The sequence below is a fragment of the Ursus americanus genome, chromosome 8 (assembly GCF_024610735.1).
Source record: "Ursus americanus isolate L20-20 chromosome 8, mUrsAme1.1.p, whole genome shotgun sequence".
Classification (NCBI taxonomy): domain Eukaryota; kingdom Metazoa; phylum Chordata; class Mammalia; order Carnivora; family Ursidae; genus Ursus; species Ursus americanus.
In genome coordinates this window covers 55,837,032-55,854,506 of record NC_142134.1, presented here as the reverse complement: position 1 = coordinate 55,854,506, position 17,475 = coordinate 55,837,032, and positions in this window count along the sequence as shown.

Sequence of the window (17,475 nt, the reverse complement as noted above, 5' to 3'; positions counted from 1 at the left end):
CTTTGGACAAGAATTTCTCCTCTTATAGGTGATATTTCATGTTTAAATTACCTTTTTTCAAAAAACATTTATTGACCATTGACTATGAGCAGGAGCTAAAACAAATATTTTAATAACTGGGTAGAACAACATTCCATGGCATTAGACTCTGGAGATTTATGATGAATCAGTTAATAATATTAAAATTTTAGAAATCATTATATTCTAAAGAATGTGTCATTTTCCCTTTTAGTAATTTCCCGATAGCTTATACTATGCCCTAAAACTCATTAATAAGTTGCAGGCTGTCAAAAACCATTTGGAAGCAGAGAAATATACAATCAGATTATTAGGAATATGTTATTCTTTAAGGGAAAGTGCCAGGAAAAAAAAAATAGAGTGGAACCACTTTTGCGATACCTGTGCAATGATACGGGCCCCTTGACCACAGTGAACTCGACAATGAGCCACTTGATTTTTTTCTACTGAAAATATGTGCTCTTCCTTTTTCAATAGCATTTTTTTTTATAGAAGACTCCAGGAAATGATGAGTTTGTGTGATTTTTTTTTACTTCTAAAGATCTTTCTCCTGTATTTATTTGAACTGTTCTTTTTATTTTAAAAAATTTTTATCATGGTAAATATATATATATATCATAAATGTACCATTTTAACTGTTCTAACAAGCACAATTCAGTCACATTAATTACATTCACAACGCCATACAACCATCACTACACTCTAATGAAAACTTTTCTATCATCCTAAAGGGAGGCTTTGTAGCCGTTATGTGATAATTCCCCATTCTCCGTTCACCCCAGCCATGGCAATCTTCAGTCAACTGTCTCTATGAATTTGCTTATGATAGGTATTTCACGTAAGTGGAATCACACAGTATTTTTCTTTCAGTGTATGGCTTATGTCACTTACCATTATGTTTTAAGGGTTATCCATTTCTCAGGAAGTGTCAAAACTGCATTCTTCTTCAAAACTGAATATTATTTCGTTGTATATATATATATATGCTACATGTTTTGCTTATTCATTCATCTGTTGGTGGACACCTTGATTATTTCCACATTTTGACTATGATGAATAATTGGAATACAGCTATCTGTTTCAGCCCCTCTATTTCTTTTGGGTATATATAAAGGAGTGGAATTGTTGGGTCATATGGTAATTCTGTGTTTAACTTTTCAAGGACCAACAAACTGTTTTCCACAGAGGCTGCACCTCTTGGTTTTTACATTCCCACCAGCAGTACATGAGGTTTCACATTCCCCATGTCCTTGCCGACACCTTTTTTATTTTTAATTTAAAAATGTACTATATATTATAACCATCCTAATGAATACGAAGTGGTATCTCATTGTGGTTTTGATTTGCATTTCCCTAGTGGTTAGTGACATTATGCATCTTTTCTTAGCCATTTATATATCTTCTCTGGAGAAATGTCTGTTCAAATCCTTTGCTCATTTTAAATTGGATTGTTCGCTTTTTGTTGTTGAGTCATAGGAGTTCTTTATATACCTGGCATATTAAACACTTGTCAAATGTATGTTTTGCAAACATTTTCTTCCATTCTATAGATTTATTTTCCATTCTCAATTTTCTTTGATCCACAAAAGTTTTTATTATTTAAAAGTTCAATTTTGTTTGTTTGTTTTTATTCATGCTTTAGCTCTCATGTCTAAGACTCTCCTGTTCCAAGGTCATGAAACTTACACCTGTGTTTTCTTCTAAAAGTTTATTTTTTTAGCTATTTAAACTAGGCCATTGCTGTATTTTAAGTTAATTTTGTACATGGTGTGAGTTAGAGCTTTAACTTTATTCTTCTGCATGAGACAATCCATGTGTTGCAGAGATTTTTCTTTCTTCATTAAATAGATATGACACCCCTACTGACAATCAGTTGGCCATAGATGACTGAATTTATTTCTGGATCTTAATTCAACTTCACTGGCCTATGTATCTGTTCTTCTGTCAGTACCACAATGTTTTGATTACTGCAGCTTTGTAGTTAGTTTTGAAAACAAGACTATGAGTTCTCCAACTTTGTTCTTCTTTTTCAAGAGTTTTTTTAACTATCTAAGACTCCATGCAATTCCTTATGAGTTTGAGGATTGGATTTTCTATTTCCTGAACTACTTTTTAACCATTTTCATTCTTAAAAAATAATTAATGGCAAACCTTCCAGATAAGCAAAGCTAAGTCAGAATTTTCTATATTTTAAAGAAGGATCAACACTCAGGTCCTAACATTTAGACTCCTACCTTTTCACCTTACTATGGCACTCTTTTTTTTTTTTTTCCTCATTTCTCTTGTTAAGCTAATAGTCTTCAGATGGACTTGTTTACTCTTTTTTTTTAATGTTTATTTATTTTAAAGAGAGAGGGCATGCATGCAAGTGAAAGGGGGAAAGGGCAGAGAGACAGGGAGACAAGCAAGCTCCACACTGAGCAGAGAGCCTGACATGGTGCCCCATCTCAGGACCCTGAGATCATGACCTGAGATAATGACCTGAGCTAAAATCAAGAATAGGACACTAACTGACTGAGCCACCCAGGTGTCCCTTGTTTACTCTTTCTTTCTTTCTTTTTTTTTTAAGATTTTGTTTTATTTATTTATTTATTTATTTATTTATTTATTTATTTATTTATTTATTTGAGAGAGAGGAAGCGTTCACTCACGAGAGAACAAATATGGTGGAGAGGGAGAAGCAGGCTGCCCATCGAGCACGGAGCCTGATGTGGGTCTTGATCCCAGGACTCTGGGGTCATGACCTCAGCTGAAGGCAGCTGCCTAACCGACTGAGCCACCCAGGCACCCCATAAAACTCTCTTCATCCAATGCTCTTTGCAGATTCCGAGATAATTAGGTATATATAGAATACAGTAGGTGGTATGTCACTGTCATATCATTTTCTTTGTAATCGTCTAGGAGATGATTAACAAAGAATATGGTGCACAGGGGCACCTGGTGGCTCAGTCAGTTAAGCATCTGCTTTTGGCTCAGGCCATGTTCCTGGGGTCCTGGGATAGAGCCCCGGGTAGGGCTCCCTGCTCAGCGTGGAGTCTGCTTCTCCCTCTCCCTCTGCTCATCCCCACTGCTCATGTGTTCTCTCTCTCTGCTCTCTTTATCTCTCAAATACATAAATAAAAGCTTAAAAAAAAAAGAGAATATCGTGCACAATTCTTTTTGACCTTCCATTTCACTTTTCTGCTATTGTGATTTTTATTTAATGTCACAGTAAGCAAAATTACAAAGATGATTTAGAGACTGGTATATATTCAGATGTTCATGATAAATGATCAACAGTAAGCTTTTACATTTATTGATACTAAATGTGTCTGGTATAGTGTACAGTTTAAAATATTACCTAATAAATGAGTAAAAACTAAAACAGACAAAAACTGCAAGTCAGATGTTTATATATGATCAGGGGTATCACAGACAGCGAGTTATTAAAACGTGTTTATCCGGGCACCTGGGCGGCTCCGTTGGTTAAGTTAATGACCCTTAATTTCAGCTCAGGTCATGATCTCAGGGTTTTGGGTTTAAGCCCTGTGTCTAGCTCCTTGCTCAGCGGGGAGTGTGATGGAGATTCTCCCCCTCTCTCAGCCCCTCCCCCACACTCCTGCACTGTCTCTCTCTTTCTAAAACACCTGGGTGGCTTAGTCAGTTAAGTGTCTGCTTTCCGCTCAGATCATGATCCCAGAGTCCTGGGATCAAGTCCCACATCGGGCTCCTTGCTTGGCAGGGAGACCGCTTCTCCCTCTGTTTCTGCCTGCTGCTCCCTCTGCTCACGCGCATGCTTTCTCTCTCTCTCTCTCTCGCTGTCAAATAAATAAAATCTTTAAAAATAACTAACTAAATAAATAAATTAGTTGTTAATCTTTTTTTTTTAAAGATTTTATTTATTTATTTGACAGAGATAGAGACAGCCAGCGAGAGAGGGAACACAAGCAGGGGGAGTGGGAGAGGAAGAAGCAGGCTCGTAGCGGAGGAGCCTGATGTGGGGCTCGATCCCACAACGCCGGGATCATGCCCTGAGCCGAAGGCAGACGCTTAACCACTGTGCCACCCAGGTGCCCCAGTTGTTTATCTTTTAAATAAACTGCTATTTTATTAAAACGCATTTTATATTTATAGCTCACATAAAATATATAATTATATTATAATGTATTAATTTTAATAAATTAATTTAATTCTTTAATAAATTATTTAATTAACAAATTTAATAAATTAAAAATAGATTATTAGAATATTTAATAATCTATGAAATTTAACCCCCCACAAAAAAGGTAAATATCAGCACTGTCTCCCAGAAACCTTTATTAAATTAAAATCTCAGAGTAGGTTTATCTAAAGCTCTTAGTTCAGTCAGAATATATTTTCTTGCCTTCAAAATGCTTGCGCTTTCCATTCTATTCATTGTCGGTACAGGTTATCATAGCACTTTACTATGCACTGCTTTAGTAAACTATGAAATTCAGAAGATCAGAAATCAGGACAATATGAGTTAAATCCTAACTACATTTTCAGTTACTAAGTTGTCCTTCCAAAGTTAAAGCTAATATCACACAGTGACAGTTTTGCAGCAAAAGTACTATATTTCACCCTCTTTTTTTTGTCTATTGTCCTAATAATATATAGGTTAAAATAAAATATGTAAACATTTCTTTCTCTTAGCCAAATTTATCTTTTAATGAATAAGGGCATCCAGAATTCTACCTAGCTGCAATCAGGAGAAAAATTAAAAAAAAAAAAAAGGAAAGAAAGAAAGAAAAAAAGACGAAGACAGAGGTGTTCAGAGGCAGAAATAATGCTTTTAAACTTAATTTTAGTGAAAACTAATATTTAGCAGCTATTAACTGGGAATATCTATTCTTCACAATAATACAGTAAATATGTGATCCTCTGACCGTAGCATTGAAATGTCTGAACTTTTAAAGTCTTGTGCAAAGATAAACACATCTACTATAATACCTACATTGCCCCATCTTGCTTTCTAAGGGGATAGTCTTTTCTTTACATCTGTAGTGACTACATTTCTCTATGAAGCATGAAATGTAATTATACTGAGATTAGAGAGCATTACCTGCAAGTGTTATAATTGCCCATGAATTTAGCAATTTTCTACCAAAAATTACCTACAGTATTTAATACATTTTTTATTCATCTTACTGAACTGGAAAGAGTTAAGGTTTGTAGTTTAGATTAAATGATTAAAAAGGAATTTTTCAAATCTCATGTTATCGCTCTATAGTTTTACCTCTTTACTAGAGAAAATTAACTGTTAGATGCCATGTTTAATTGTTTCAATTTGTATTCATTAATACAAATTTGTTTGAAATCCCTAGCTGAGGCTTTGCTAAAATGTCATCTGTCCTAATGAATATGTATAAAATAAAGTGCAGAATAAATTTGAGAGACTTTTTTTCCCAAAGTACTCTGGGCATATTTGGAACTGAATACTCTTTTGCAGTTGACTACATTGTCAAAGCCACAATGTGCATGGTGTCAAACTGTCTATTTTACTGGATAAATCCAGAGGCTGAACGATTGTTGTGGAGAACAAACACAATGAAAGTTTCATGTAACAGAGAGGAATTTAGAGTTTGGTTGTCAGTTGTCCCTACACTCCTCACAATGGAATATTTTACTGTATATATTAGAAACTTAATAGCAACCTGCTTTTACAGGGACCCAATTACTTCAACATCCATTTGAAGGAGAGTGGAGAGAAATTATCTTCCTTCTCGCTGCCTCTACCTTAATTGCAGGCCATTATCACTTGCTAACTGGACCATGGCAATCACTTGCTAACATTCCCTTTCTCGAGGTTATCTCCATCCTGTCTCTACTTTGCACTACCTCCAGAGAGGTAAAATATACCTTTGCTCGTGTGACATTCATCATTAAAATGCATCAGTTAGAAATTGGCTCCTGAGGTCCTCTTTACCATGGCAGATAGTCAGGAAGAAGGAATCCCCCTTAAGCAAAAAGACTGGCAGTAGTTAAGATTAATTAGAAAGGAAGCATCCAAGGTACTCTGGAGACTGGAGTCATATAATCTAGGGGATGGCTGAGCTACACAAATCAGAATAATGAATTTAAGTAATACCTATACAGTAAAACCTTGCCTTTCTTTCCCCAATGGTCACGTCTAGTAGGCTACAAAACAGATTATTCTTTTTTGAGAAATTTAGGAGCACAGAAATTTAGTTTTTCTGATAGTTGGAGTTTTCCCTCCAAAACTCATTCAGCAAATGAGCCACGATATTGAGATTAACCACTTTACAAGTTTCCTCCACCTTATATAGATTCTAATTAGCATTTTTGTGTGTGCAACACTCAATTATGTGTAACAGCATAGGTTCACTTAATATATAAAGAACATATCGAACATAAAAAACAGACCAAAACAATAAAACAAACTTGTAGGAAAAATGGTAATTCAGGAAAAATAATTTTTTAAATTTTTATTTCAATTCCAGTTAGTTAATATAGAGTGTAATATTATTCTCAGGTGCATAATACAGTAATTCAACACTTCCATACATCACCCCAGTGCCCATTGCAAGTGCCCTCCCTAATCCTATTACCTATTCAACACATCCCCTCGCCCACCTCCCTTCTGGTAACCAGCAGTTTGTTCTCTACAGTTATGAGTCTGTTTCTTGGTTTGCCTCTCTCTGCCTCTCTCTCTTTTTTCTCTTCGCTTGTTTTATTTCTTAAATTCCACATATGAGCGAAATCATAAGGCATTTATCTTTCTCCGACTGGCTTATTTCACTTACCATAATATTCACTTACCATAATATTCTCTAGCTCCATCCATGTTGTTGCAAATGGCAAGATTTCATTCTTTTTTATGGATGACTAATATTCCATTATATATATATATATATATACACACATAAAGAAGTTGCCATGGCCGATGTCAGAAAAGTTACTGCCTGTGTTCTCTTCTAAGATTTTTATGGTTTCAGGTCTCACATTTAGGTCTTTAATTCATTTTGAATTTGTTTTTGTGTTTGTTGCAAGAAAATGGTCCAGTTTCATTCTTTTGCATGTTGCTGCCTACTTTTCCCAAAACCATTTTTTGAAGAGACCTTCTAGGAAACAGGAAAGTTTTAGAACAGATATATCATGCGTATCTTCAAAATCCTTGGAGTTAAATGAAGCTATTATTTTCATGATAATAACAAAACACAATGAACAAAAGACATCTTGGGAACAATAATATGTTCTTTAGTAGAAATTATTGTCTACTCTTCCTTCTGAGTAACAAGACTCAATTCCTAGTGCCACTGCAATTAAAGACTAGCCTTTCTAAAGTTCTCATATAGATAAGTGTATCCTGTGAATAAATTTTGGCCAAGAAGGGGCACCTGTATGGCTCAGTTGGTTAAGCATCTGGCTTCAGCTTAGGTCATGATCCCAGGGTCCTGGGATCAAGCCCCACATCGAGGGCTCCCTGCTCAGCTGGGAATCTGCTCTCCCTCTCCCTCTCACTCTGCCCCTCTCCCCCACTTGTGTGCTCTCTCTCTCTCTCTAATACTTTAATTATACTCTCAATATAAAGTATTACAATATTATTAGGAAAAATAAATGCCACTGTTTTTTCTGGTAACTAGTGTAACCCAAGATAAAGTTAATTGACACTGTCATTTATCCATTTATCATGGAAAGAACCAGAGTTTGAATCCATGACCCCAATCTTTAATTCCATGACATGAGTCTACTGAGCTTTACACCCACACAAGTTTTCATCTTGGTCTGACTGTTTTGTCACTTAGAACCTTTTTTCAGTCCCAAGTCTTTACATTTTTTGGTCTATATATTGCCATTAAAAGTGGAGAGTTTAACAGTTTACATATTACACATGACAACATAAGCTGATAAATTCTGCTCCTACTGACAGAAAATGAGTTGAAATAAGTCAAAGATACTAAAATGGACTTTACCAGGGTTTATTTTTCTATCAATAGGACTATTAAAGTTTTCATCAAGTTTGAGAACCTTAGAATTTCTTTAAATAATAAAGTAAAATTGTAGTCCCTGGATTTAAATACGTATGCATGTATATTTGTGTATGTTTGTACATATATATGAAAGTATGCATGTATATTATATAAGTTATACATGATATAGATTATACATAATATACATATATATACATACACATATATACACACATAATATATGTTTATATAAAATAGCCTCAAACAAATACAAATTTATTGAGTTTTAAAATGCTTATCAACTCATCAATTGCTAAAATTGAATGCAGGGACAGGAAGGTTTAGGGATAAAACCTTGAAAGTTATTTAACTTTCATCTTAATGAAATGCGTAATGGTGTATATAATATCTTGAAATCATGCTCATTTTTTTCCGATTTCATATACTTGAATATGCTTCCTCATTCTTATTATTTCCAATGGAGTTTCATTCTTATTTGAGTGAGCTTAGTAATTACTTTATTTAATTCTCCAAATAAACCCTAAAACGTGAATTACTTCTTTGTTTATGCCAGGTCAGCCTTGTACACATTTTTCATGTTTTCCTTTCCGTGCAATATTGCATTTATTTTACATATCTTTTCCCACTGAAATATTAATTCTTTGAGGGCAGGTATGGTCTTACAGATATTACTATACTTAACACATTATCTAGCACATTCTGATACATAGTCAGTAGCTATAATAAATATCTCCCAAAGGTTAAGACTAATAAGTAGAAGGATTTTTTTCTTTGTTGTTGTTGTTGTTGTTTTCTGCTTTTTTTTTAATACAGTGATTTTTCCTATTTAAAGAAAGTACATTTTTTCCATGATATTATTTGTATCTCCGTGGAAGCAGAACGAGTATTTCAAAACCATCTGGATCAAAGATCAGAAAACAAAACAAAACAAACAACAATAGCAAAACCAAAGGGGAAAACAAAACAAAACAAAAGAGCTGTTAAATCTTTCAGAGTTCACCTACTCCTTGTTTAGAAGGCTTGTGGCTGCGGTCGGTCAGAAAAGTGGTGAGGCAGCGGGAGGTGTTCACTCCGAACCGTGGAATCTGCAAAGAAGGAGATGCATCAGCAGAGATATAAAAAGAGCAACACTGCTGGCAAGCCTAAAGCTAAAACATTAGTCAAATAAGCAGCAAGATTTGAGAAATATTAACAGACAGACAGACTTTTGTACAAGTAGAAGTGGAAAAAAAAAAAAAAACCAAAACCTCACTTTACCAGGTGGCTTCAGGGCATGAAAAACCAACCAAGATTTTGAAGAGGAAAAAATCCGAAGTCAATGATCTTAGAATAGCAATGAGTATAGCCTTCAGCTTAGGACTTATAAAGTTTGCAGCAATTATTTTATTTTTAATTTTCACTTTGTTTAATTTAGCCTATCCCTGAGGCAGCTCCTGAGAGTTAAAAAAAATCGCTAAACCATTGAGAACAATGCAGGAGTTAAGCTGTTCCTTTAGGCAAAAGGTGGCACTTGGTTTGTTAGATGATCCCTCTATAACTTCAATGAATTTTGAATATTCCGTGTCATTGAGAGGGCTTTATTACTTATTGCAGCATGCTAAAAGGAAAAACACAATTTTTGGCATCAGGCATACTTCTGCAAAGATCCTGTCTCTACTGAACACCTTGTCTGTAATAACGAGCAAGAGAATCGCAACTTGTTTCTTCCCCGGCATTGTGAGCAACAGAACATATCCTACCCCTATTTGTTATATTAAATAAGATAAGGTATGCAAAGTCCACAGACATGGCAAGCATTTCAAAACTGGTAATTTCCCTGGGGCACCTGGGTGGCTAAGTCGGAAAAGCTCCTGCCTTTGGCTCAGGTCATGATCTCAGGGTCCTAGGATCCAGCCCCACATCAGCCCCTCTGCTCAGCAAGGAGTCTGCTTCTCCCTCTCACTCTCCCTCTGTGCTCTCTCTCTCTCTCTCTCAATAAATAAGCAAAATCTAAAAAAAACAAGAAAACAAAAAAACCCCAAAAACAAAACTCTGGTAATTTCCCTATTCTCTAACATCACTCAGTCTGCCTAATGTGCTCAACTTTGTGCTACCCACTATTGTGTGAATTTGGTTTCTAGTAACAACAAAGGCACTTAGCAAAATAGGCTTTTGTGGAAGATTTTGGATCAATGACTTTTAATTGGACGCTTTATCATGTGACTTGCTTTGGCCAGTGGGCAACAATAACACATGAATGAGAAGAGACATTTAAACAGCTTGCACATTGGAATTTGTTTTCTCCTACTGCTCTGTGAATCCTGACACTTCCATGTGAACCAGCATGGGTTCACATGTTGAATGATGAGAAAGAAGTCACCCACTAATTTCCATCTTTCAGGCTGACAGACAGACAGCAGCCAGAAATGTGTGCGAGGTCACCTGAGACCAGACAGTCTCCTGACAACCTGTCAACTGACTGCAGAAACATGAATAATCCCAGTTGAGTCTGACCTAGATTAGGAGAACCACTCAGCTGAGTCCAGACCAGTGCCAACCTGCAGAATTATGAGGTAAATAAATGGTTGATCTCTGTTAGCCATTAAATGTTGGTGGTTTGTTACCATGGAGCAGATAAATGACATATCTCTCAACACATTTTTTAAATGTATAAATTGACAGGCTGGAAACAAAAATATGGAGAAGAAAGAGAAAGGCAGAGTAAAAGACATGAGCGAAAGGAAAAAAAAAAGGTGGGAGAAAAGATGAATGGGAAGAAAGGAGGATTTGTATCCTGAATCTTGACATTTTCCCACGGATGAGCAGAAGAGTGCTTATTTGCCATAATTTTCTTCTTGCTCACTCAATAAATTAGCATTCTGATACAGCAATGCCAGATACATTAATTTAGGGGAGCTGAGGTGATAGCTGGGGGAGAAAAAAAAAACTCTTCAAGAGCACCTTGTAAGGCTTTTGTCTTAAATACACAGAGAATATGATTTAACATTTAAGAGCATTTTACTATCATTAATTAGCATAGATAACTTACTCCATCCATCTAAGAACTCATTGGCAAAACTGAATGTCACGGTAATAATGAAAAGAGCAGTACGCCGATTTGTGCAAAATTAATCTTGAAGAGAGCAGGGAAATTTGAATAGGAAAGATGAGCTGTACTGGGACACTAGTGTGTACATATTTCTGAATTAATAGTAGATACATTTCAACCTTTTCCAGGGCAACATGGCATTATAGAAGGATAAAAAGGAATTCCCATAGTTCCCTAGCATGTTTCATAAGCAATTGGTTATTCTTTCTCCAAACCAACAAAAATATGCTTTCTGTTTTCAATTACAATCTCATACTTGATGCCATACGTCTTGGTAAACTGAAGAGAAAACAGAATGACACTTAGTTTGCAGTCACAATGAAAAATTGCAAACAAAGGGAGTGCCTGAGTGGCTCAGTTGGTTAAGCATCTGACTTCTGCTCAGGTCATGATCTCAGGGTCCTGGGATCAAGCCCTGCTTCAGATTCCCAGCTCAGTGGTGAGTCTGCTTGTCCCTCTGCCCCTCCCCCTCCTTGTGACCTCTCTCTTTCTCTCTCTCATATAAATAAATAAAATCTTAGAAAAAAAGAAAAATTGCAAACAGTGGAAACTATACATTTTTAATAGTGGCTTTTCTCTTGGGATAATGGGTCATCATAGATGTAAGTAAGTCCCTTTTGCAGTACTTGGCTATGGTCTCTCAGAACCCTAGCCCCATTATAAAAAAAAAAAGGAAAAACAATTAAAATTCTATAAAATGTGAAATACACAAATTATAACAAAAACATTTTTCAGTTAATGTGATAGAATTTGGACTATTACGTTAGTATCCCCTTTATAAATGGTTACATCAGGAGGCTATACAACTAATAATGTTGCTATTTAATATAGAGACTGTTCAGAATTGCTTCTAGAGGCCCATGTTCAAGTTCTGTACTATTTATCAATTTGCTGGAGAAATACAACTTTTATGTTGCATACTCCCACGTCGGTGAACATGTGCTGTTCGTATTGTTGGAACTAATGTTCAAAAAACCTGCAATTATCTCTACCATACATTAAACAGACCCTTCAAGTGCTAGGACTATGTGGTTTGCCTCCGGGAGAGTCTCTCTACAATGCTTTCAATCTGTAGTAGAAAGCGATCTGATCACTGTACATCCATGGTCCTCCTTTACAGTCGTTCACCCGTCTGAATTTAAAGTCTTGAGAGTGGTGGTAGTCTCTGCCAACAAGCCATCACTTAGGTTCCACACATTTTCTACTTGGATCCTTTGTATTTTGGACACAAATTGATTTGATCGCATTCCTTCTATGTCCCACATTCACTGTGCTTTACCACCTCCACAAAATGAAAAGAGGGCATGAAAATAAATTTACGTGTCACTACAATTGGTGATTAATGGAAGGAGCATGAGTTTTGGAATCAAACAAAACAACTTCAAATCCTATGTTAGGCACCTGCTCCATGATTTCACACCTACCTTGCGATGTTTCTTAGAGGGATTAGAAATGGCATATATAATTTACACAGGGGCTTTGTGACCAGATTTATAATTTCATATTTTAGGATACCTCTCCATATTAAACATAAGACCACGATCAATAAATTTAAAAATGGTGATAATTGGAAGAACACGGTGCACTAGCAATTCTAAGTTATCTTTATATAGACAACCGAAGCCTAAAATGTTAATCAGGAGTGAAGTTACAAGTATAATGAACCCCTCATACAAAAACAGGCAAGATAACCTAGAGGCTTTTATCTTGAGGGAAAATTTTGACTAACAGTGCTCTAATAGATTACGGTATTAATTTATTTCACCAGGAATAAATTTATCTCATTTTTTTACTATGATGACTTATTTCCTTAGATAGTTTTTCTTTCCTGTTTTTTGAATTTTATTTATAAGCACATCTATACAGGAAACTTTATGTGAAACTAGGAACTGGATCTCATCCCACTATATGACATCAAGGCATGGGGTAGAGCTTCCTCAATCATAAAATGAGGCCAAGGGGGAAAAGGTGAGTTATGCTTGTGCTCTCCCCCACCCCCGACAATCTGATTATTAAGAGAAGCAGAAAGAAATAGATATGGAATGCCAATCAGAATTTGTACCATGAGTGAACTGAAATTCCTGGCTCAGGGGCTGGATCTTTGATGTCTCTGTATTACTGCACAGAACCACTGCCAATATAAGTCACCGTATGGAGGGGTTGGGGGAAAGAACTTTGACAAAACAGACAAGATACAGTTAAAGAGAGAACATGCCACTCCCACTCAAAATGACCCTATAACATAAAAAAAGATAGAAAAGGAACACTGATACTAAAAAAAATAAATAAATAAAATAAAAAATAAAAAAGACAGTATGTACACATATGTACACACACGAAAGGCAAACTAACTCCCAGCAAAATATAAATACTACAGCAACATGACATCAACACACATGTTCATATCTAACCTTCCAAAGAAGAACCGTAGATAAGAAACAAAAATAAAGTACATATTAAAGGGGGAAAATCAACTAATCAAGAAATGAAAAAGCATAGATATTGAAATTTGTAAAATTTAGTGTATGCAAAAATTATAGCCTGGACAGTATTCAAAAGAGAATGAGTGAATTGGGAGTGAATACTGTGGTATTTAACCAGAATGCAATATAGTTAGGATAAAAAAATCTTTAGAAGATAAGCAAGACTTCTATAGAGAAAACTACATATGTTGTTTAATTACAAAGAATTGAGTAAGTGAAATAATATATCGTAATGATTGACAGGAAAACTAAAAAAATAAAACAAAACAAATAATCTTTAATGATAATAGTAACGACGCAACACCAACCATGACAATGTTACTGAGTGCCTGCTATGTACTAGGTCTTGTTCTAAGCACTTTTCACATACTGATTTAAAATCACAAATTTACTTTACGTACTGTTACTATACTCCCCTTACAAGTGAGAAAGCTGATGCAGAGGTCTGCTTACACAGCTAGTAAGTGGTGGAATTTGCAGGTATGTTCACTAGTCCTCATGATCACACCATACCACCTCCATATAAATATGTCAAGAATTTCCCGAAGTAGCTTCTGTATTAATTTAATTGTAATACAAACTCATCTTTTCCTTTTCTTTCTTTCCCATTGATCTAGTGAATTTGACCACTGACTTCTATATTTCACATAAAGAAATCAAGATAAAATAAAAAGCAAAGGCAATTTATGTAAGATGAAGAATGGGTGGTGGCATCACTTTACCTTATATTGGGATTTATTATATACTTAATTTTCCCATTATTTTTCTGCACTGATAAATAAAACCACATTTCCCAGGCCACCATACCTACTGGCCTTAGGTGAATGGATGGTATGCTGAAGAATAAAGAGAGAGAGTTGGGGAAAAATGGATCATCTCTGCTCCTTTTTCTCTGCTTCAGTGAAGCATGTCTGGCAGGGGCTGTATCTCCTCCGAGGTTTTGGCTCTATCCAGATCAAATACTCCCTACCATCATTAACCACAGGATCTCCCATGGCTCTCTCAAGCCCTACAGATGGTAGTGCCTTTTTGCTGTTGCTAAACTTTTAGTTGTCTCACCATTTCCTTTTTTCTCTTTTAGTTCTGTGAACTTTACAGATAATTCACGTATTAAATTCACTGCATTAAACTCTCTGGCATGGCTTCTGTTGTCCTGATCAAACCCTAGATAATACAGTGATACTAATTAATACAGTATGGAATTGGCATACATACAGACAAATTGGCAGGAAAAGATCATATATATCTGTGACAAGAATTTGCTTTATAATCAGTCAGGAAAACCTTGACTATATAATAAATGCTTTTGAGAACAATTAATTCATCATATCCAGAAGGAAAAGTATGAAATTAGTTCTTGATCTCATACTGTACACCGATATTTTCTAAGATACTAAAGATAAAAATGAAATACGACTTTAACATTGTCAAAAAATAGAGAAATATTTTTGTTATACAAAAAAGAATTTGTTCAATAGGACACTCAATTCAAGAAATAAAATAAGAGCTTGATAAAATTGCCAACATTAACATTTCATATGACAAAGATCCATTAGGAAAGTTGAGAAAACAAAATGAAAGAAATGATTTCAATGATTTTGGCATCAATAATATTTAAACAATGTCTAAAATCTGTTAACAAGAAACAATTCAACAGAAAAAAGTGGGAGAAATGATGTGCAGTCAATTCCCAAAAAGGGTGACTCAAATGGCCAACAAAAGCATGAAATGAATAACCTAGAGGATACAAATTCAAAGAAAATGAAATACCTTTTCAGGTTTAACAAAATTATACAAAACACTTTTAAGCATTATTTGTAGTTTATGCTATGGACATAATAAGAGAAAATGGAAAATGGGATACTTGCATTTTTGCTGGTGAGATGTAAATCGAACACTTTGGAAAGGTCTTCAGCAATAATTAACATAATGAAAGACACACATAATCTAGGAGTAGGAATTCTATGGTAGGCATGAAATCTGAACAAAAACTTACACACTCACACAAGGAAATATGCAAAATTTTGTTATGGCATGACTATAATGGAGAATTGGAACCATCTTGCCTTTACACGAGTAGAACAATGGAAATACGTTGTGTGCGTGTGTGTGTGTGGGGTGTGTGTGTGTGTGTGTGTGGGTGGGTGGGTGTGTGTGTGTATACTGTGTAGCAGTAACAATTAATGACTAAATGTATCTAAACCTGGAATGATACTTAAAAAATGAATTTAATAAAAGGGCAAAGTACAAAAAGATACATTCAGATGATAGTATTAAGGAAGATTTTAAGAAGACAATACAGTATATTTTTACCATTTTCATGTGTGGTAAATACAGTAACAATATCAGATGTATCATTAAATTAAGGATGCTGCTAAACATTGGGTTAGATGGGGATGGGGGCACCTGGGTGGTTCAGTGAGTCAAGTGTCTGCCTTCGGCTTAGGTCATGATCTTGGGGTTCTGGGATCAAGCCCCTCATCAGGCTCCCTGGTCAGCAGGAAGTCTGCTTCTCCCTCTCCCTCTGTTGTTCCCCCTGCTTGTGCTCACTCTCTCTCTCTGTCAAATAAATAAATAAAATCATAAAAAAAAATGTTGGGTCGGATGGAGTGGAAATGGAATAATGACCAGAACAAAGGGGATTTTTTTTTTTTGTATGGATCCTCTCATCTTTTTAAAAACACATAGGAAAAAATGGAAAATTTTAACAATATAGATGATCTTTGCATATATGACATATCATAAAATTTAAGTTGAATTTATGAAATATACCCTGTATATAACCTATATTATGGAAGTAGAAAATTAGAAAGATAAATCCCAAAACTTACATTATTTTTATAAATTTCTGGGTAAAGAGACTATGAATAAATATTAATTTCTTTGTGCTTTTCTCCATTTTATAATGTTAAAATAGTATTTTATCTTTTTTGTTTATAGTAAGTAAGTATTTATCTTATAAACAACATATAAGTTAATTATCTCATAAAGGATGGGTGTTTGATACTGTTTTTACACTAAATAGTACCAATATCATTTGTTTTCTATATATTTTAATATAGGATCAAGTTATATCTCTATCATAAACTATACTTGTATTTTATATATAAGAAACTGTTGAAATGGGTTGGTATAAATCTGTCTTTTGATTTTTTTCCTACAACTTAACAGATTTATTTATTAATAGTTGTTTAACAAAATGGGGTTAACCAGGATGGCCCAATACAAGGACAAATGTCAGTTGCATCATTAATCAGTCTTCTTCCAAATATAATATTTTCTTCTAATTATATACATATATTACATAATGACACTTTGATTCCAGTATTAAAATTTAATGCTTGGTAGATCTTTGGCAAATTAGATACTTTTAGCTATTGTGTGACTATGAATATAGTTATAAAACTCCTTTGCAGATCAAAGTGGTATGTTTGTAGGAATAATAAAGTAAAGTGTTTTATTAGGCTAGGACTATGACAAAAATATGTGCCAATCTAAATTATTTGGCATGTCTTTTTTCTCTAAGGTTTTAATAAATTCTCTTATCAAAGCAGAATATATTTTCACATTTTACAGCATTTTTGAAAATAAATCTATTTCCAAGGTATTTCTGAATTAATTTAAATAGAGTTTGTGCTGAAGAAATAATTCTGCACAGAAATGAGTTGCATTGAATGACAACATTGCAACAGATGCCCTCTTTAATTATAGCATTTTTCTCTATGATCTTAGTTCAATAAGATCTCCTGTTGGGTTTAAAGGAACTGCCCAAGTAACTAACACTTATATCATTTTCTTATATTAGGGTTAAAAGGAAAATTTCTTTGGTTTTCCATTCCCTATTGTCTGGAGCTAATTATTTCTTAAATCACCTTCCAAATGTTTGTTGGGGTTAATGTAGAGCACGAAATCAGCCATAATACCTGGCTTGCTA